Source organism: Schistocerca gregaria, unplaced genomic scaffold (genome assembly GCF_023897955.1).
Source record: "Schistocerca gregaria isolate iqSchGreg1 unplaced genomic scaffold, iqSchGreg1.2 ptg000405l, whole genome shotgun sequence".
Classification (NCBI taxonomy): domain Eukaryota; kingdom Metazoa; phylum Arthropoda; class Insecta; order Orthoptera; family Acrididae; genus Schistocerca; species Schistocerca gregaria.
Window position 1 is genome coordinate 4,620,610 of NW_026061842.1, and position 22,417 is coordinate 4,643,026.

Consider the following 22,417-nt stretch of genomic DNA (forward strand, 5'->3'; position numbering starts at 1 on the left):
TCAAATGGCTCTGAGCACTTTGGGACTTAACATCTGAGGTCATCAGTTTCCTAGAACTTAGAACGACTTAAACGTAACTAAATTAAGGACATCACACACATCCATGCTCGAGGCAGGATTTGAACCTGCGACCGTAGCGGTCGCGTGGCTCCCGACTGAAGTGCCTACAACCGCTCGGCCACATCGGCCGGTCTATCATGTATTCTAGAAGAGCTGCACGGTCGTCAGTGGCGCCTGTTCTTTCTAGAACAGTTACTATCTTCATATCTATGGTTAAACGTCACCCAGCCATTGACCTTCGTCTGTGCGAATGCGCACAGGCTACCGGAAATCTTACGGGAATCGTCACCTTAGTGTGAGCCAGTAATGAGTGGATGGACAAATACCTATTAAGTACATTACGTAATCGGATTGTGGACGGTTGGGGATGTGAGTCTCACGGGAAGCGTGCAAGGGATAAATTCCTGCAGTCGTGCTGTTCATTTGTGCCCTCGATAGCTCAGATGGATTGAGCGTCTGCCTTGTAAGCAGGAGATCCTGGGTTCGAGTCCCAGTAGCGGCACACTTTTCAGCTGTCCCCATCGAAGTATATCAACAACACCTGTCGGCAGCTGAGGGTTTCAATTAATTATCAGTTGTGTAGGTGATTCGATGAACCCTTTGCCAGGCACTTAAATGTGTTTTGCAGGGTATCCATATAGATGTAGATGATAACTCGTCCCGTGTCGCACGTGCTCAAAAGGATTCATACTGCAGAATGCATGCAAACATACTCACCGAAAATACGGACGAATATCAAGTGCAGGCTGCCGAGTGCTGCATATCCAGCTTAGACAGATCGGCTTTTCCTGCCAAGAAGAACAGGAAGTTGCTGTCTGGGAACAATCAGAGGTAGAGGAAGGGCTGATAAATACTCCTTGAATTGCAGACTAAACGTAAATAACGAAAATACATTTTTGGTAAAAATTGGTCAAAACATAATCGTTTGCCCTCCGTATTGGATTAGCTGTTTTGAATATTGAAAATCTGACTTCAGATTCGTTTTCAGCGACATTAAGAATATATGTGTAACACTCAGTTCATGCAAATCGAAGTAATAATATAACTAAATGTTTTCCCTAAACTTTGAACACTTTTTTTTTCAAGTAACGATTTTCTCAGAACGGCATGCAGCATAAATTAAAAGTGGTTCGATCTCTTAACTTCTACCTCTGACCCCTAAAAGTAAACACTTTTCTTAGGAACTTATAGCTATAATATGACATTTGTTAATATTAACTAATTTTTGTGTAGGCATAAGGAGTGAAACAAACCCCTCAAAATCGAACTCAAAGTTCGAATTAGCACTGTATCGTTAAATTTAAGGTTGTTTCATTGCGGTTAGGTATGCGCTCCCATTAATTTTATGTATTATCGACTGATGTTATCCATTTTCAAGTTCAGAGAAATAATGTAGTATCAACTGATGTTACCCATTTTTGAATTCAGGTAACATCTGAGGTGCCACACTGCACGCACTCTGCGTACTCCAGTCTCGCAAGCCCTTGATCAAATCATAATTACGGGCGCCATTTTTTATTGAAAATCTAAAATTAAGCTCATAGTATTGTCACTCGTAATTCCCAAACAGATCGTTCGAATGTATTTTCATTGTCTCAAAAAAAATTTCAAATTTACCCTTTTTTGCTCATTTGTATGAGAACCTGGCCGTAACGCCGGAATATAGTCACTAGATTTTTTTTTCAGAGACGCTGTACGTTCGCGAGAAGACTTTCGTTTTGCGCGTGTCGAAGGACATTCCTCAGATATTACTGTGTGTGTGCTACTCAGTCGTGCCATTTAAGTGTACATCTTTGCATAGTTTTCCTTTCACGATGTAAACAGTGTTCCGCTCAGTTGCTAACTGGCCAGTGAGTGGTTCCGAAGGTGTCGGATGTGCGGTGCGTTCGGTCTGCTAGGACAACAGCAGACTGGCGTGGTGCGATGGCAGAAGCAGACACTGAGGGAGCTAGCTGCTGGGACGCCAGCGAACAATTTATGCCAAGTAAGACGAAGAGGACTATTCTAAAATTACGAGCCGTCTAAAAAGTGTTTACCATTGGTAAATCTTGCTGTTGAGTCTGACAAAACTGACAGTTTTTCCTAGAGATACAGGAAATCCCCCCACCCCCACTCAATGAATATTTGGTTGTGATGACAGGCCGATTGGTAGTGTAGCCCGAGATCTAAGTTAGGTTGGAAGGTGGTAATTTGATTGAGAGTTGTTTACGCCAACGATTATGAATGCCGACTAAACGTTGTGCGAGCAGATTGCCCTGTAGCGTAGCCTAGTGTTTCCGTCCGCGCCACATTTAACACACTTTCTCTAACTGTGTACAAAAGTCTCACAACAGCCACGATAACTACGTTTCTGGTGGGGGGAGGGTAGAGTCCACTATGTAACTTTCACGGCAAATTTTAGTAACCGCATAAACTAACCGAAATAGAAGCGTCATTTTAACTATATTTCCTTTTGTGGGAAAATAATGGTTCTCCTCTTTTGGCAGCAACTGTTATATGTAGGCGACTTATTAGTTTTTTTTAAACTCTGAATCATGATCTCAATAGACGCAGTGCTTTTTTTACGTTACTTGATTTGTGGTCTATAGTAAACAATGCAACGAATTGGTAAATTCTTTGAAGTTTGACGTGTGTTACATAGACGACGTCTGCAATGTTCGTAAGGCCAAGTTTGCATATATTCGGTGTCTGTTTTTTTGGCCATGTACTGTATAATTAAGGGGAGGAGGATTATGTTCAAGGAGCAGTGCATTAGCAGTCTATGGAGAAATTGAGAATTTGGATCTAACGAACGGCATGCTCGGGCAGTTCGTGATATTCTGTTGACCACTGTGTAATTCGGACACAGTGATCATTGCCTCTCCCTAGTAACCAGGGGACTCGGGTGCTAATCCTGGTCTGGCACAAATTTTCAACAGTGCCCATTGACTAAAGTCTGTGCCCATTGTCAGCTAATGTCATTGTTTCGGTGTTAAATAGTATTTTGTTCGCGATACGTGGTTTAGCTTTTTCGTGGATAACAGCTTTGAAAAGCGTACAGGTTATATTGATATTCGCTCGTCGTAAGTCCAAGGCAACTATAGCGATTTATAAACACAGTTGTAGTTCGTATTAAGCCTACATACGTAATTGTGTCCTGTGTTTCTTTACCAAGAACTACTTCGTAAGTAATTCCCCTGTAGTGGTATTTTGTTTTAGTATTTTGTTTAAATATTTATAGACTGCAGGCTTGGATGAAATATGAAACACATGTCCGAAGTTCCTGTTGATACTGAGGATACTGTTTCATCCGTACTAGGGGCCAAAAAATTTCATCTAATACAGAAGGACACAATTTGTCTCGAGATTTGGCAATTTTTCGTAATAGAGGCCTTGCTTCGATACATTTTTCTCTAATTCTTGTTTGGATTTAATCTTAAAACACACTAACTCTTCCACCAGTTATTCGATATGTGGTTTCATTCCTTTCGTAGCCTAGAGTTCTTAAACGGTCGATAATATTAATAATTTCCTTTCTCAATTTTATTTTCTGTAAAATCTCCTGCTTATGGTTATTGCTAACATGTTTCATGTTCTCACTTTTATTATTTTTATTTTTCTAGTTTTGTGACTGGTAGCCAAATTTTCTTTGAATCTGGTTTCTAATTCTGAAATAGTAACAGATGAAGGTCAAGAGAAGATTGCGATCTATTTGAGGAGAGTGGCTTGGAGATTTTTTATAATAGACGTACACAGGTCATGGGGATCCTTACCTATATAAATTTACTTCGAGTGTGATGTAGCCCATTCTCTTGTCATGATCTCGGCTGTATCGTAGCGCATTGTCTCGGTTAGGTTGGAGATTTTTCTTGAGAGTTGCCGAAGTCAACGAAAGTGATTACAAAGTAAAGACTGTGCTAACAGAACGATCTGTAGCGTAGTCCAACACGTTCTTTCTGTCCTTTTAAAGCCTCTTTGAATTAAAAATAACTAAAGCTGCAAGATACAATCACAAAAACTGTGTTAGGTAATAGAGTAATCCCAGACTATTGTGGTGTAAGTTGTGTGCATACACCATTTTTTTTTCAATGAGTATACATTATTTTACTCATTTGCTGGGTTTCAGTTTTCCGCGTTTTCCGGCGAAAAACCTTTTCCTGTGAAGGGCCCATTAGCTTGTCGGTTATATTCGTGACTTTCTCGACGGTCAGTAATTTCATGACAGTTCATCCACCGGCGTCATTGTTAACATCGAATGTAGATTTAAGTATTAGGAAGGCTAATATGAAGCTAATGCATGAGTGGGTCTAATAATTAATAAAAATAAGAATGCGGGTAAGCTACTACAAACAGCATAGTGAACGCATTGTTGTGGCCAAGATAGCCACGAATCCCATGCCTACCAAAGTCGTAAAAGAAGTCCGCAGACGATGAAGAAATTGATGGAATGTGTGATGAGATAAAAGAAATCATTCAGATAGTGATGGGAGATGAAAATTTAATATTAATGGGTGACTGGAATTCGACAGTAGGAAATGGAAGAAAAGGAAACGTAGTAGGTGAATATGGAATGGGGGTAAAAAATGAAAGAGGAAGCCGCCTGGTAGGTTTTTGCACAGAGCATAACTTAATCATAGCTAACACTTGGTTCAAGAATCATGGAAGAAGGTTGTATACGTGGAAGACACCTGGAGATACTGCAATATTTCAGATAGATTATATAATGGTAAGACAGAGATTTAGGAACCAGATTTTAAATTGTCAGACATTTCCAGGGGCAAATGTGGACTCTGATTACAATATATTGATTATGAACTGTAGATTAAAACTGAAGAAACTGGAAAAAGGCGGGAATTCAAGGATATGGGACCTGAAAGAACTGACAGAATCAGAAGTTGTAGAGTGTTTCAGGAAGTGCATTAGGGAACGATCTACAGGAATGGGGGAAAGTAATACAGTGTGATGGGGGATCTGAGTGGTGTACTGTCAAGGGGGAGGGGGTTCCTCAGGGATCAGTGTTGGGGCCGCTCCAGTTCCTTATTTATATAAATGATATGCCCTCAAGTATTACGGGTAACTCTAAAATATCTCTGTTTGCTGATGACACTAGCTTGGTAGTAAAGGATGTTGTGTGCAACATTGACTCCGTTTCAAGTAGTGCAGTACATGACGTCAGTCCGTGGCTTGTAGAAAATAAACTAACGTTAAATCACAGTAAGATTCAGTTTTTACAGTTTCTAACACACAATTCAACAAACCTGACGTTTTAATCTCACAGCATGGGCATATGATTAGTGAAACTGAACGGTTCAAATTCCTAGGTGTTCAAATAAATAGTAAGGCTTTGTGGAAAGCCCACGTTCAGGATCTTGTTCAAAGACTTAATACTGCCATTTTCACTATTCGAATGGTACCGAAAGTGAGTGATACTTCGACAAGTAAATTTACTTTGCTTATTTCCATTCACTTATGTCGTATGGTATTATGTTTTTGGGTAACTCTTCCCATTCTAGAAGGATATTTTTGGCTCAGAAACGGGAGGTTCGGGCAAAAAGTGGTGTGAGTTCATGAAACTCTTGTCGACCTCTGTTCAGGGAGTCTGGGTATTTTGACATTGGCCTCTCAATATGTATATTCCTTATTGTCGTTTCTTGTTACCAATATTAGTTTATTTCCAACAATAAGCAGCTTTCACTCGGTTAATACTCGGCAGAAATCAAACCTCCATTTGGATCGGACTTCCTTAACTCATGTGCAAAAATGTGTGCAGTATACTGCTGCATCTATTTTCAATAAGCTGCCACTCGAATTCAAAACTCTTAGCAGTAATCCACGCGCTTTCAAATCGAAACTGGAGTGTTTCCTCATGGGTCACTCCTTCTATTCTGTCGAGGAGTTAATTGAAAAATTAAGCTGATTCTCATTGTACTGCTGATAGCGTTTGCTTAAACTTATCCACTGATTTTCTCTCAGGTTCATGAATATGTATTTTTATCTGTTATTACTTTTATGTTGTAAGTTCATGTGTCGCCCTAACCGCCGTCTGCTTCACGTCTGCTGTGCAGCGAGCTACCTTAATTTAAGTATTAACTGTATTTTTCTTACTTGTCACTTCTTCTTCCGTGTGTTTTTGCTTTTAGGAAGCTTTAATTGTCGAGTGCTAGTAATAGAGTTACATAGATTTCGTGTTTGTTTTGGATACAGTCAGAGAGAGTCCCTGTAGTCAGCCATAGTGCCAGTAGTGCTTGTGTTTGTTTTGAATACAGTCCAGAGACAGGTAGTGCTATTTTCATTGTTTTCTACAAGAAGTGGTTAGCAATCACAGTTTAGTCAGTAATCAGCCGCCTTTAGTGAATTAGCAGTCTAGTTAAATGTTGATTAAGTCTCTCCAGTAAATTGATTCCTTAGGATGGATAGGATGTGTGACTGCTGTGTACGGACGCAGGAGGAGCTGGCCACTCTTCGCGAACAGCTGAGCGTGTTGATGGCCGCGGTCAGCCGTCTTCAGGCTGCTGCCTCGGAGTGTAGCGGCAGTGGGGAGCCTGTTGCGTCGCATGGTGCATCCCAGGTGTTAGGTGCTTCACCCACTGTCCCTGCTGTCGAGACACCTTCGCGGGTACCAGACGCGGTTGGGCCACCCTCTCCCCAAGGGGAGTGGCGGGTTCAGCGGCGTGGAGGCTGGCCGTGTGGCATCGCCCGCTCTGCCTGTGAATGGACATGTGGCTGCTCCTTCAGCAAGGTCCGAGCAGGCACACGGGGGGAGGGGTTTATTAGTTACTGGGAGCTCCAACGTTAGGCGGGTGATGGAGCCCCTTAGGGATATAGCGGAAAGGTTGGGGAAGAAGGCCAGTGTTCACTCTGTCTGCTTGCCGGGGGTCTCATCCGAGATGTGGAGGAGGCCCTACCGGCGGCGATAGAGAGCACTGGGTGCACCCGACTGCTAATTGTTGCTGATGTCTGCACCAGTGACTCCTGCCGTCTGGCTTCAGAGGTCATCCTCAGTTCGTACAAGCGGTTGGCGGAGTTGGTGAAGGCGGAAAGCCTCGCTCGCGGGGTGGAATGAGAGCTAACTATTTGTAGTATCGTTCCCAGAACCGATCGCGGTCCTCTGGTTTGGAGCCGAGTGGAAGGCTTAAACCAGAGGCTCAGACGATTCTGCGGAGAGCTGGGGTGCAAATTTCTCGACCTCCGCTATCGGGTGGAGAAATGTAGGGTCCCCCTGAATAGGTCAGGCGTGCACTGCACGCCGGAAGCGGCTACGAGGGTAGCGGAGTACGTGTGGAGTGCACATGGGTTTTTTTTTTTTAGGTTAGAGAATTCCCTCCCTAGGCCCGACAAGACGACTCCTGAGGCGCGGCAAGGCAGGAGTAGGCAAAATGCAACAGGGAATAACAATATTAATGTGCTAATAGTAAACTGTAGGAGCGTCTATAGAAAGGTGCCAGAACTGCTCTCATTAATAAACGGTCACAACGCCCATATAGTACTAGGGACAGAAAGTTGGCTGAAACCACATGTAAACAGTAATGAAATCCTAAACTCTGATTGGAATGTATATCGCAGAGAAAGGCTAGACAGTGAAGGGGGATTCGTGTTTATAACGATAAGAAGTGCAATAGTATCGAAGGAAATTGACGGAGATTGTAATTGTGAAATGATTTGGGTGAAGGTCACGGTTAAAGCAGGCTCAGACATGGTAATTGGATGTCTCTATAGGCCCCCGGGCGCAGCAGCTGTTGTGGCTCAGCACCTGAAGAATAATTTCGAAAATATTTCGAGTAGATTTCCCCACCATGTTATAGTTCTGGGTGGAGATTTTAATTTGCCCGATAATGACTGGGAGACTCAAACGTTCATAACGGGTGGCAGGGACAAAGAATCGAGTGAAATATTTTTAAGTGCTTTATTCGAAAACTAGCTTGAGCAGTTAAACAAAAAACCGACTCGTGGCAATAACATATTAGACCTTCTGGTGACAAACAGACCCGAACTATTTGAATCAGTTAATGCAAAACAGGGAATCAGCGATCATAATGCGGTTACTTCGTCGATGATTTCAGCCGTAAATAGAAACATTAAAAAAGGTAGGAAGATTTTTGTGTTTAGCAAAAGTGACAAAAAGCAGATTACAGAGTACCTGACGGCTCAACACAAAATTTTGTCTCAAGTACAGATAGTGTTGAGGATCAGTGGACAAAGTTCAAACCACCGTACAATATGCGTTAGACGAGTATGTGCCAAGCAAGATCGTAAGAAATGGAAAAGAGCCACCGTGTTTCAACAACCGAGTTAGAAAACTGCTGCGGAAGCAAAAGGAACTTCACAGCAAACATAAACATAGCCAAAGCCTTGCAGACAAACAAAAATTACGCGAAGCGAAATGTAGTGTAAGGAGGGCTATGCGAGAGGCTTTCAATGAATTCGAAAGTAAAGTTCTATGTACTGACTTGGCAGAAAATCCTAAGAAATTTTGGTCCTATGTCAAAGCTGTAGGTGGATCAAAACAAAATGTCCAGACACTCTGTGACCAAAATGGTACTGAAACAGAGGATGACAGACTAAAGGCCGAAATACTAAATGTCTTCTTCCAAAGCTGTTTCACAGAGGAAGACTGCACTGTGCTTCCTTCTCTTGAAGTCGCACAGTTGACAAAATGGTAGATATCGAAATAGAAAACAGAGGGATAGAGAACAATTGAAATCGCTCAAAAGAGGAAAGGCCTCTGGTCCTGATGGCATACCAGTTCGATTTTACACAGAGAACACGAAGGAACTTGCCCCCCTTCTTGCAGCGGTGTACCGTAGGTCTCTAAAAGAGCGAAGCGTTCCAAAGGATTGGAAAAGGGCACAGGTCATCCCCGTTTTCAAGAAGGGACGTCGAACAGATGTGCATCTCTAACTTCGATCAGTTGTAGAATTTTGGAACACGTACTATGTTCGAGTATAATGTCTTTTTTGGAGACTAGAAATCTACTCTGTAGGAATCAGCATGGGTTTCGAAAAAGACTGTCGTGTGAAACCCAGCTCGCGCTATTTGCCCACGAGACTCAGAGGGCCTTAGACACGGGTTCACAGGTAGATGCCGTGTTTCTTGACTTCCGCAAGGCGTTTGACACAGTTCCCCACAGACGTTTAATGAACAAAGTAAGAGCATACGGACTATCAGATCAATTGTGTGATTGGATTGAGGAGTTCCTAGATAACAGAACGCAGCATGTCATTCTCAATGGAGAAAAGTCTTCCGAAGTAAGAATGATTTCAGGTGTGCCGCAGGGGAGTGTCATAGGACCGTTGCTATTCACAATATTCATAAATGACCTGGTGGATGACATCGGAAAGTCTCTGAGGCTTTTTGCAGATGATGTTGTGGTGTATCGAGAGGTTGCAACTATGGAAAATTGTACTGATATGCAGGAGGATCTGCAGCGAATTGACGCATGGTGCACGGAATGGCAATTGAATCTCAATGTAGACAAGTGTAAAGTGATGCGAATACATAGAGAGATAGGTCCCTTATCATTTAGCTACAAAATAGCAGGTCAGCAACTGGAAGCAGTTAATTCCATAAATTATCTGGGAGTACGCATTAGGAGTGATTTAAAATGGAATGATCATATAAAGTTGATCATCGGTAAAGCAGATGCCAGACTGAGATTCATTGGAAGAATCCTAAGGAAAGGCAATCCGACAACAAAGGAAGTAGGTTACAGTACGCTTGTTCGCCCACTGCTTGAATACTGCTCAGCAGTGTGGTATCCGCACCAGACAGGGTTGATTGAAGAGATAGAGAAGATCCAACGGAGAGCAGCGCGCTTCGTTGCAGGATCATTTAGTAATCGCGAAAGCGTTACGGAGATGATAGATAAACTCCAGTGGAAGACTCTGCAGGAGAGAAGCTTCGTAGCTCGGTACGGGCTTTTGTTGAAGTTTCGAGAAATTTCCTTCACCGAAGAGTCAAGCAGTGTATTGCTCCCTCCTACGTATATCTCGCGAAGAGACGATGAGGATAAAATCAGAGAGATTAGAGCCCACACAGAAGGATACCGACAATCCTTCTTACCACGTACAATACGAGACTGGAATAGAAGGGAGAACCGATAGAGGTACTCAGGGTACCCTCCGCCACACACCGTCAGGTGGCTTGCGGAGTACGAATGTAGATGTAGATACTGACACGTTCCATGACCTTGAAGATTTGCTCCTCAATTTGGGCCTACGGAACTTGACATGCGCAAAAAAAAAGAGGGTAACAGAAGATATATTGATTTTAATTTGCGAAAGGAGAAAATACAAAAATGCAGTAAATTAAGCCGGCAAAAAGAAATGCAAACGTCTCAAAAATGAGATCGACAGGAAGTGCAAAATGGCTAAGCAGGGATATCTAGAGGACAAACGTAAGGATGTAGAGGCGCATACCACTAGGGGCAAGATAGTTACTGCCTACAGGAAAATTAAAGAGACCTTTAGAGAAAAGAGATTCACTTGTATGCATATCAAGAACTCAAATGGAAACCCTGTTATCAGCAAAGAAGGGAATGCAGAATGGTGGAAGGTGGATATAGAGGATCTGTACAAGGGCAATGTACTTGAGGACAATATAATGGAAATGGAAGAGGATGTAGATGAAGATGAAATGGGAGATGACGTACTGCGTGAAGAGTTTGACAGAGCACTGAAAGACCTTAGTCGAAACAAGGTTCCGGGAGTAGGCAACATTCCATTAGAACTACTGACAGCCTTTGGAGACCCAGCTCTGACAGAACGTTACCGTCTGACGAGCAAGATGCATGAGACAGCCGAAATATCGTCAGACTTCAAGAAGAATGAAATAATTCCAATTTCAGAGAAAGCAGGTGTTGACAGATGTGAAAATTACCGAACTATCAGTTTAATAAGTCACAGCTGCAAAATACTAATGCCATTTCTTTAGAGACGAATGGAAAAAATATGGTAGAAGCCGACCTCAGGGAATTTCAATTTGGATTCCGTGGAAATACTGAGACATGTGAGGCAATACTGACCCTACGACTTACCTTATAAAGTAGATTAAGGAAAGGAAAACCTACGTTTCTAGCATTTGTAGACTTAGAGAAATCTTTTGACAATGTTGACTGGAATACTCTCTTTCAAATTCAGAAGGTGGCAGGGGTAAAATTCAGGGAGCGAAAGGCAATTTACAATTTGTACAGAAAGCAGATGGCAGTTATAAGAGTCGAAGGATATGAAAGGGAAGCAGTGGTTGGGAAGGGAATGAGACAAAAAAAATGGCTCTGAGCACTATGGGACTCAACTGCTGTGGCCATCAGTCCCCTAGAACTTAGAACTACTTAAACCTAACTAACCTAAGGACATCACACGCATCCATGCCCGAGGCAGGATTCGAACCTGCGACCGTAGCAGTCTCACAGTTCCGGACTGCACGCCTAGAACCGCGAGACCACCGCGGCCGGCGGGAATGAGACAGGGTTGTAGACTATCCCCAATGTTATTCAATCTGTTTATTGAGCAAGCAGTAAAGGAAATAAATGAAAAATTCTGAGTAGAAATTAAAATCCATGGATAAGAAACTAAAACCTTGAGGTTTGCCGATGACGTAATTCTGTCAGAGACAGCAAAGATTCTAGAAGAGTAGCTGAACAGAATGGAGTGTCCTGAAAGGATGATATAAGATCAGCATCAATAAAAGCAAAACGAGGATAATGGAATGTAGTCGAATTAAGGTGGGTGATGCTGAGGGAATTAGATTTGGAAATGAGACGTTTAAAGTAGAAAAGGAGTTTTGCTATTTAGGGAGCAAAATAACTGATGACGGTCGAAGTAAAGAGAATATAAAATGTAGACTGTCAATGGTAAGGAAAGTGTTTCTAAAGAAGAAAAATTTGTTAACATCGAGTATAGCTTTAGGTATCAGGAAGTCTTTTCTCAGAGTATTTGTATGGAGTGTAGCCGCGTATTGAAGTGAATAATGAACAATAAATAGTTTGGACAAGAAGAGAATAGAAGCTTTCGAAATGTGGTGCTACAGAAGAATGCTGAAGATTAGATGGGTAGATCACGTAACTAATGTGGAGGTATTGAATAGGATATGGGAGAAGAGAACTTTGTGGCACAACTTGACTAGAAGAAGGGGTCGGTTGGTAGGACACGTTCTTAGGCATCAAGGGATCACCAGTTTAATATTGGAGGGCAGCGTGGAGGATACAAATCGAGGACGGAGACCAGGAGATGAATACACTAAGCAGATTCACAAGGATGTAGGTTGCAGTGGGTACTGGGAGATGAAGCTTCCACACGATACAGTAGCATGGAGAGCTGCATCAAACCAGTCTCTGGACTGAAGACCACAACAACAACAACATTAAGGTATTTGTCTGGTGTGTAACCTCCAACAGAAGTGGGACAGACAAGAGGGTAAGATTATATTACATGTACTTTCCATTGAAATTAATCCATAATGGGGAGATACTCAATGGGAAAATGATATGCTAATTTACTTTCCACAGATCGCCAGTGGACTGATCATGAACGAGGAATGAAAATTTAGTCACACTTCTGATTGTACTCGTATTATTTGACCCCCCCCCCCCTCTCTCTCTCTCTCTCTCTCTCTCTCTCTCTCTCTCTCTCTCTCTCTCTCTCTCTCTCTCTCACACACACACACACACACACACACACACACAATTACCCACTCTCAATCGCGCGCGCTAGTTCTACTAAAAAATTCAATTCATTAATGGTGTCTGAAGAGATCGTTAGCAAGAAATCCTTTAGGCCCCTCGTAAACTGAAATCTGTCAGTAGTAAAGCTTTTTATGGCTGCCGGCAAGTTATTGAAAACATCGTTCTCTTTAAAGATGGAGACTTTCTTCCACCAAAGTAATTAACTTACCAATTTTTGTGGAGATTATTCACGTTTCTAGTAATGACTTCATGAAATGAAAAGTTGATTTGGAAATATTCATTTGTTTTTAACACAATTTTCACGGGGAGAACGTATCTTCTATCTCCACCATGTTAAACTGATCTATTTATATGATCCTTATCCTAAGTTGTGTTATATTAACTTTAAAACACAAAACATTTTTACATGCATTTTCACTATTTTCCAACAAGCTGAATATTTTTCATGAATAATATATTAATAGTGAAATTTTTAGAAAAATTTTGAAAGACAGGTTTTGCGGGCAAATTTAAAAATGAAAAGACGATAGTGTTCTTTATAATACAACTTCTCCATGGTTTTTAATTCCTACTCCGAAGTTTTCTTTTGTTTCCTTTACTGCTTGCTCAGCAAACAGATTGAATAACATCGGGGATAGGCTACAACCCTGTCTCACTCTCTTCCCAACCACTGCTTCCCTTTCATATCCCTCGACTCTTCATGCCCTCGAGTAAGAAAACTGACCGTTAGATTTCCATGGTTCTTGGATAAATGGTTTGAGAGGAAAGGTACAGTTAGTTAGAAAAGTTACGGAAAATTTAAAGTTGTATTGCACTTAACGTCGTACATGCACTCATTTAAATTCATAGTTTCTTTCACTTTCCAATAGTACGCATGCTGTACATAAACATAAAATTTGTTTCATGATATTAACTTTTTTAATTTTTTGCAAGTCTTCTAGAACTTCTCTCGAAAACTTTGTGCGTAGATCTTGGCATTTGTTTTGTTCAGAAACGTTATTACTGTAGAAAACAACTGACTACGAGACAAGAAAAAATGTATTCAATATGTGAAAGCTCAAAGCTACGGGTAAAATGTCCCTAGGCTTATCATCTCAAAGAAGAGCTGGCACAGAGAAACAAGTGGGCATGTCTTACATAGCAAGCTGCCATTTAAACCGACATTTAGGACCTTCAAATAAGGATTTGGACTAAAATACTTTCATATTCGCACTAAGTGTAAATCAAACTGGTACAATCACCAATAAACAAAATTATTTTCATTGTTTTCGGGGATCCTTTTGCCTTTCGGAATAAATATATTGCGAATCAGTAGTTAACATGCCTGGTTCCCCAAAGAGGAGACGATTCGAAACTTCCGAAATGTGGTGATGTAGAAGAATGCTAAAAAAGTTTTGATCGAATAGCTGATGGGGAGATACGAAATCAGATTAGGGAGCAGAGAAATTAATGGCACAAATTGACAAAAAGAAGCGATCGTGGGTAAATGTCATATTTCGATTCCACCCATCCGCTGTGACCCTCGACGTTCTGCATGACGGTGATTTGTTTGCATTTCGAAGGATACCAGCGGCCTTATTAACTGTTAACTGTGATTGCCTTCGTTTCTAGATCAATTTATAATGTTCGTTAACTATGATTTTTTTCGGAATATATCGTGATGAACTCTGGGTGGAACCACAGAACACAGCTTAAATTGTCGTTGAAGAAACGAGTAGTGATTGTATTTTTATCTTTCTTATCCGACACGTTGCGGTATCCAAGGTATAATGGGGTACACAGTTGAAAACTTTGATTAAATGTATAAAATTGATAAATAAGAGAGTTACAAATCTTTATATGAACACATTATGATGTATTAATCACAAAAATACAAGAACATTGCCATAAAATAAAACAACAATATTTTCTCACTCAAAAACAGAAATTTATATCATTTGCACGCGGCAGAATGGGGTGGTAAATACAAGTGATTACAAAAACGTATAAAATTATCGGAAATGCAGAAAATATTGGCTTGCTCGGTATATTTTTTAGTTTAAAGTGAGTATTAATGTCAAACTACAGTTTTCATGTATCGTATCCTTTTCTTGAGGCTGTTTACAAAATTCACACACGGGGAGACACTCATCATCTTCGCTATCTATTCCTGCACAAGAATCGTGTGTCCATTTTTTGCACGTGGAACAAGCGACCCAACCTTCAACTGATTTTGAATATAACCCACCACAATATACACATTGACAGTCAGAACTTTCCTCATAATCACTCTCGTTAGTATAGTATTATTTCTCCTTTTTTCCATTTATCTTCAGGCTCTTTCTCTCGTTTTTGAGTTCTTAATTTTATTCTCTTTCGCAAAAAATTTTCTTTTTGCTCTTTCTTCTTTGTCAAAGTTCTTCTTCTGTTTCTCCCATTAATGTCTTTTAACTCTTTTTTTTTGTACGGCGAATCAGTTAAAACAACGTTGTTCCCCCTTTTCAGTCTCGCTCTTTTCTTGATTTCGTTAACTTTTGACAAGAAAATCAGAATCTCAGGTGAAATATGAATTGAGGAGGTTGTGTTGTCAGTTGTCATCCAAGAGCACCCAAGATTAGAACAATTAGCCCCAATAACTTTGTTATTCTTAGGCGGCAGTTCATTGTAACAATTCGCTGAAACCTCGTCCCCTTGATTATCCAGCCAGTTTGAGTCGTCTTTTTCAGCTGGTGTGCTAGGTGAAGGCAATTCCAATTAATCAGATGTAATAACCTCTTTATCTGACGGCCTATCACGTCCGCTGTCAGTTGTGTCTGCCGGGAGGAAGTGTGCGTCGTGAATATGGATGGGTCCGTGGGCCATATTGCAGTAGCTTCGAAACCTTTAATAGCGGTTTTCATTGTTGCGCTTTAGACGAAAGCTGAACCAAAAAGCGTTGAAATTTGAAAGGTAGTTACGACTTTTCCTGCGTGGCTCCGCAGCCATTTTCGAAGTTAATCACTATAACGAGGATTTATAAAACAAACATCAAGCGGCTGAAGTCTGTGAGAGCAATGTGGTGGTGAAGAAACGCCACTCTCCTTCGCGTAGTCCATAACGTCAGTGTTCGTGGTATGAGCTGAGTGGCCATCTGATATAAGGAGAACTGGGACGTGCTTTGATGCCTTAGAAAATACCACATATTGTGAAAACCATACAAAGAATGACTCTGTGGCCATCCATGCGGTGCTGTGGACCTTAGCGCAACCTCCTGCTGCCAGTCCTAACTCAAATTCTTTCTGCTTCTTCTTTCGTGGAAAAATAATCGTAGGAGGAATGTCAGCTCCGCTTGCTGACGTACTAATGAGAATGGTTGCAGTTTCGCCCGTTTCTGCAGATGTTAACGATCACACTGGACGGTTCCCTTTGCAAGCTGAGATGTTCGATTGGTTTTTAGGATTAACCGAGACGCCTGTTTCATCACAATTAGTTATTTGAGAAGTCATTAGTTTGTGATTGTCACATTTGTTAGCAACGAAAAAAACCTATCGACAGCTACTTTATTAAAATCCTTGATTCTTGTACCAGATGTTGCTTCGGGCTTGAGAACAAACCCTCATTTGCTTCTTCATTGTTTCATGATGTAATAAAGATTTCGATTTGTTTTGCTCGAAATTTTCGAAAAGGTATCTGCGAAACATGCAAAAATTGAAATGGCAAAACTGTGCACCTGCCGAAATACAAGTACGTATACTCATTTGAAAAAATGTTCCTAAACTGCTTCTGATACGCTAGAGGTTACCGCACAGTAAACAGCAATTGTAGTTGACGGTTTACCAGCACCGTATAAAGTACGGCCAATTAAATATTTTTGTAGGGAGGACACATCATCTCATCCTGAATGGAGAGTTCATCTATACGTGTAAAAGTAACCACTTGTGCCAGAGGCAAGTGTGTTGGGAGCCTTACTGTTCATGTTGTATATTAACATTACAGATAATATAAGTAAGCTCACATATTTCGAAAATGATGCAGATATCGACATTGAGGTAAAAAAGTTCGTGTGAAGCGATATGCACATACAGGGGAAATGAAAAATGTGACCACCTATACTTGCATCTACATGGATACTCTGCAAATCACATTTAAGTGCCTGGCAGATTGTTCATCGAACCACCTTCACAAGTCTCTATTATTCCAATCTCGCACAGCACAAGGAAAGAATGATCACTTGTGTCTTTCCATACGAGCTCTGACTTCCCTTATTTTATCGTTATCGTTTCTCCCTACGTAGGTCGTTGTCAACAAAATATTTTCGCATTCTTAGGAAAAAGTTGGTGATTGGGATTTCGTGAGAAGATTCCGTCGCAACGAAAAACGCTTTCCTTTTAATGATGTCCAGCCCAAATCCTGTATCATTTGTGTGACATATTTCGCGATAATAGAAAACGTGCTGCCTTTCTTTGGACTTTTTCGATCTACTCCGTCAGTCCTATCTTGTAAGGATCCCACATCTTCCAGCAGTATTATAAAAGAGGACGGACAAGCGTAGTGTAGGCAGTCTCCTTTGTAGGTCTGTTACGTTTTCTAAGTGTCGTGCAAATAAAACGCAGTCTTTGGTTAGCCCTAACCGCAACATTTTCTATGTGTTCTTTCCAATTTAAGTTGTTCGTTATTGTATAATAATAATGGCGTGTGACGAGGGCCTCCCATCGGGTAGACCGATCGCCTGGTGCAAGTCTTTCGATTTGACGCCACTTCGGCGACTTGCGCGTCGATGGGGATGAAATGATGATTAGTACAACACAACACCCAGTCCCTGAGCGGAGAAAATCTGCGACCCAGCCGGGAATCTAACCTGGTCTTTTAGGATTAACAGTCTGTCGTGCTGACCACTCAGCTACCGCGGGCGGACGTTAGTTATTGTAACACCTAGTTAGTTAGTTGACTTTACGGCTTTTAGATTAGACTGTAACTTCTCTGATAGTGATTCGTCCATTCTGCTTCACCAGCAATATTGCGGGATCAGTAATGACCTGATTTGCGGATATTGCGGGCGTACCTTAACTGGCTTCTGTCTTCATTGATTAGCGGCTACCACTCCTTTAGCCCTGCTGTACCCATTACTTTGTCCACAAACACACGATGGTTTCAACTTGAGAATCGCCAAGCTTGGAGCCAAATGTGATGTATAGACGTCATTTTGCTCAGAATACTAAATCCAACGTGTACGACTTGCAAGTGTTCCGAAGTAGTGGAGAAAATCAGGTATGTGTGCTAAATATGCCTGAAAACATGAACGCATGCGGGCCCTGACACCATTGTTGATTTCAACAATTAAAAAAGGTCGGATATGTTTTGAACAGCTCATGTATATAAGCCATCGCCAGTGATGTCGAAAGAGCAAGATAACCCTAACTACGGCAGTTGTATAGGTAGTTCGAATGGAGCGGTCTATTGTCTGACGTATCTCCATAACAGCTCCGAACCGAATACCCCAAAGTTCGACGAATGGTTCAAATGGCTCTGAGCACTATGGGTCTTAACATCTATGGTCATCAGTCCCCTAGAACTTAGAACTACTTAAACCTAACTAACCTAAGGACATCACAAAACACCCAGCCATCACGAGGCAGACAAAATCCCTGACCCCGCCGTGAATCGAACCCGGGAACCCAGACGCGGAAAGCGAGAACGCTACCTTCACGTCAGGAATCAAGCTGAGCTCAGTAGGGCGCAAGTCCGGGGCTGTCTCAGGCCGATACTGATCTTCGGCCTGACGTGGCTGCTTGTCCTGTTCCAGGTGTTGCCCCTCAGTCTGCAAGATCCGAGCAGTCGCAGAGGGTGGTCTTACTGGTAGTTGGGAGCTCCAACGTCAGGCGCGTAATGGGGCCCCTTAGGGATATGGCAGCAAGAGAGGGGAAGAAAACCAATGTGCAATCCGTGTGCATACCGGGGTGAGTCATTCCAGATGTGGAAAGGGTCCCTCTGGATGCCATGAAGGGTACAGGTTGCACCCATTTGCAGGTGGTCGCTCATGTCGGCACCAATGATGTGTGTCGCTATGGATCGGAGGAAACCCTCCCTGGCTATCTGATTTGGTGAAGACTGCCAGTCTCGCTAGCCGGATGAAAGCTTAGCTCACCGCTCACCATCTGCAGCATCGTCGACAGGACTGACTGCGGACCTTTGGTAAAGAGCTGAGTAAAGGGTCTGAATCAGAGGCTGAGATTGTTCTGCGACCGTGTGGGCTGCAGATTCCTCGACTTGAGCCATAGGGTGGTGGGGTTTCGGGTTCCGCTGGATAGGTCAGGAGTCCAATACACGCAACAAGCGGCTACAAGGGTAGCAGGGATTGTGTGGCGTGGGCTGGGCGGTTTTTTAGGTTAGATGGCATTGGGCAAGTACAGAAAGGGCGGCAGCTTCAATGAGTTCGGGGCAAAGCAGGACATGCGGGGACCAAGCAGCAATCGGTATTGTAATGGTAAACTGTCGAAGCTGCGTTGGTAAAGTACCGGAACTTCAAGCGCTGATAGAAAGTACCGAAGCTGAAATCGTTATAGGTACAGAAAGCTGGCTGAAACCAGAGAGAAATTCTGCCGAAATTTTTACAAAGGTACAGACAGGTAGAAAGGATAGATTGCATGCAACCGGTGGTGGAGAGTTAGTCGCTGTTAGTCCAAACCGCTTAACAGATATTGTTCCATGGAGACAGTTTGAACCCTGAGAAAGAACATAGCCCACTTTAAAAAGCAAGAAATATTTTTTTTTTTGCATCAGTGAACGTAAACTACATTAAAACTTACTATTTTGGTTGTATAACTTAAGAATTCTATAATGTATAAGTACTTCAGTAGTCGCCGCGCGGGATAGTCTCTCAAACGAAATTGCTCCCACGTCCGAGGCCTTTCAATATCACGTCTTCCATTCCGCTTGTAGTTCAGAATATTTTGGGGAAGTCTGGGACGTAGCATTCTCACCAGTCTTCACGATATTTTTGTATTTTTTAGTTTCTGTTGAAAATACTTAACTTTTCTCTAGTATCTTCATTCCTAATCATTTCTTGTTGTGCATCTCTTCGAATTTCTTAGGAACCTCATCTCTGCCGTGTGATTTTTTTTTGCTTTTTTTTTAACCATGTTTTCGCTTTCATAGCGTAATACAGGAACCGCGACCACGTTATAGAATTTCGGGACAATCTTTTTGTACTTTATTGCCCAATATTCAGATAATAGTGTCACAGACAGCTTAGAATTTGTGTAATTTATTTTAAGTATCAGAGTAAAAATCAGATCTTACAGCGTAGCCTAAATGAAAGATTAAGAGACCAGTTCTAATGCAGGATTATCCAAAACTAGTTTTAAACTGACTGAGTATTTTCCTCGGAGTGCACTTATTTTCGTTTTATTACTAGAAATTTTAAAGTTGTATTCATTGCATGTTTCGTTCAGGTGGTATATAGATCTTTGGAGGTCATTTCGTGAACGTGAATCATGTCATCTACAAGCAGAAGCAGAATCAGGTATTTCTCATTCGTTATCCCAGTTCCTTTGTCTTGTCGTAGTTCCTTCTTTCATTTATGAAGAACGAAGTCAATGTAAATACTAAAAATGCTGACTTAATCTGCTCATTTAAATGTATACCGAACGAGCTGCCGCAGTGGTTAGTACATGGTATGATGATGGTGATGATGTTTGGTTTGTGGGGCGCTCAACTGCACGTTTATCAGCGCCTGTACAAAGCCCCAACCTTTACACAGTCCAGTTCCGCCACCTTCACGAATGATGATGAAATGATGGCACCACAGAGACCTACTTCCCGGGCGGAGAAAGCAACCCAGCCGTGAATCGAACCCGGAATCCCATCACCAGCAACGCTAGCTTCTACACGACGAGCTGTCAACTAGTACACTAGACTCGCATTCGGGAGAATGACGTTTAAATCCGCATCCGGCCATCTTGATACGTTTTCCGTAACTTTCCTGAATCGCTCCACGCAAATGCTGGGATGGTTCCTTTGAAAGGGAACGGCGGACTTCTTTTACCCTTCCCTGACGCAGTGCCAACTCCTGCTCCGTCTCTAATGACCTCGACATTGATAGCACATTAAATGCAATCCTCCTTCCGTCCTTCATTTAAAGGCATAGGTTTACGCAATAAGTCGGGCGTTAAAAGTTAAAAACTGCGTACTCGTCTAAGGCAGCATAATTTCATGGCGCGCAAATTATCGAGACTATATTCACCGAGCATTTGTGAAAGGCAGCACGTGGCGACTTCCAACAAACTTCACACATAATTTCGAAACTTGGCGAAACTTTTTTTCCCTCTGACATCCCTGACAGAATGATGAAAGGAAAAAGACTTTTATCACTTCTACATTTTCGCTGTTCGTGCAGTAAGGTGTCAGCATCAGGCTTGATGTTTCACTTTATTACTTCTTTACTACTCACTTTATTCGCAACACATTTGTCAGACAGTATCCACATACGTCGCCGAATGCACCTGAAAATTATAGAATTGTACAACACCTAGTTCAGTACATAAATATTGAGACGTTTTCGAAAAACTAGCTTCTCTTACAACAGAGCGTCTTCAACTGCAAAGGGTTATGTTTCTTCAGGTCAAGTTTTTAACACATTAACTGATACGGAAAGTGAACGAACTTCTGAAGGTGGTTTACATATGGGACTTTCCGTTTTCAGACAGCAATTTGGAGAGGAGAAGGGGGCGGTGGTTACGCGGTCTATTTGGAACTTCAGTGTTTCCGCAAATGATGCTGTTGCCTGTAATAAAGTTCTGTTTGAAAGAAGCCACGCCCTCATAAGATTTCAGTGTAATGCAAAGCATGACAACTTAGTTTAAATGTTCCCGAAATGTAAAATTGTTCGGTTCACAAAACGATATAACCTTATCCTACGAGTATAGTGCAGCGAGTCAAATTCGCTATCGCTCAACCCACATGAATACCTGGGTGTAAAAATTTCTAGAGATTTGAAATGGAACCGTCACATAGTCGCAGTCTTAGGGAAATACGGTGGATGGCTGCAATTCGTTGGTAGAATTCTAGGAAAATACAATCAGTGTACAAAAGAAATTGCTTACAAATCACGCTTGCGACCCATCCCCCAATATTGCTCGAGATTCTTGGATCCTAATCAGATACAACTGCCCGGCGATACTGAATGTATACAGAGAAGGGCGGCACGAATGGTCACAGGTTTTTTGACCCGTTGGAAAATGTCACACAGTTTCTGATCAAATTGAACAGGCAGGCGCTTGGAAACAAACGTAAAATATCCAGAGAAAGTCTACTTGGAATATTTCCGGAGGAATCCTTAACTGTTGAATATAGGCGAATGGTAGTCAATGGAGGTAATGACTGCGAATGCTCGTTCGATTTGCGTTCTCTTCCGTAGGCTGCGATGCAAACTAATCCTGGTAATATTCCCGGTGTGAGATGTAGTTGGCAGCTCTGTAAATGCTGACCGGTGAGTCGCTTAAAGCCCAGGTGAAATTAATCTCGGAGGGACACATCATGCTCTCAACCGATGAAGCATATCCCCTAAGGATCGCCCAGTGCCTGTGACTAGTGCATTGAATGTAAATACGGAAAACTGCAAAAACTCACTTTTTGAAGTATTTGTAATTCCATTAACTAGTTTTGTAACCTTTACAGACTCATCTTCAAATGTGGCACACAGAATTTCCGTCTCTCTGACGTGGAGACAGAGCGACAGTTACA

General features: G+C 41.9%; 1 non-coding gene across 1 annotated transcript; it reads left to right on the forward strand.

Moving 5' to 3' along the window:
- Positions 1-487: 487 nt before the first annotated feature.
- Trnat-ugu (transfer RNA threonine (anticodon UGU)) lies at positions 488-562 on the forward strand. Its single transcript has one exon. It is a non-coding gene; the product is annotated as a tRNA-Thr (tRNA).
- The last annotated feature ends 21,855 nt before the right edge of the window (positions 563-22,417 follow it).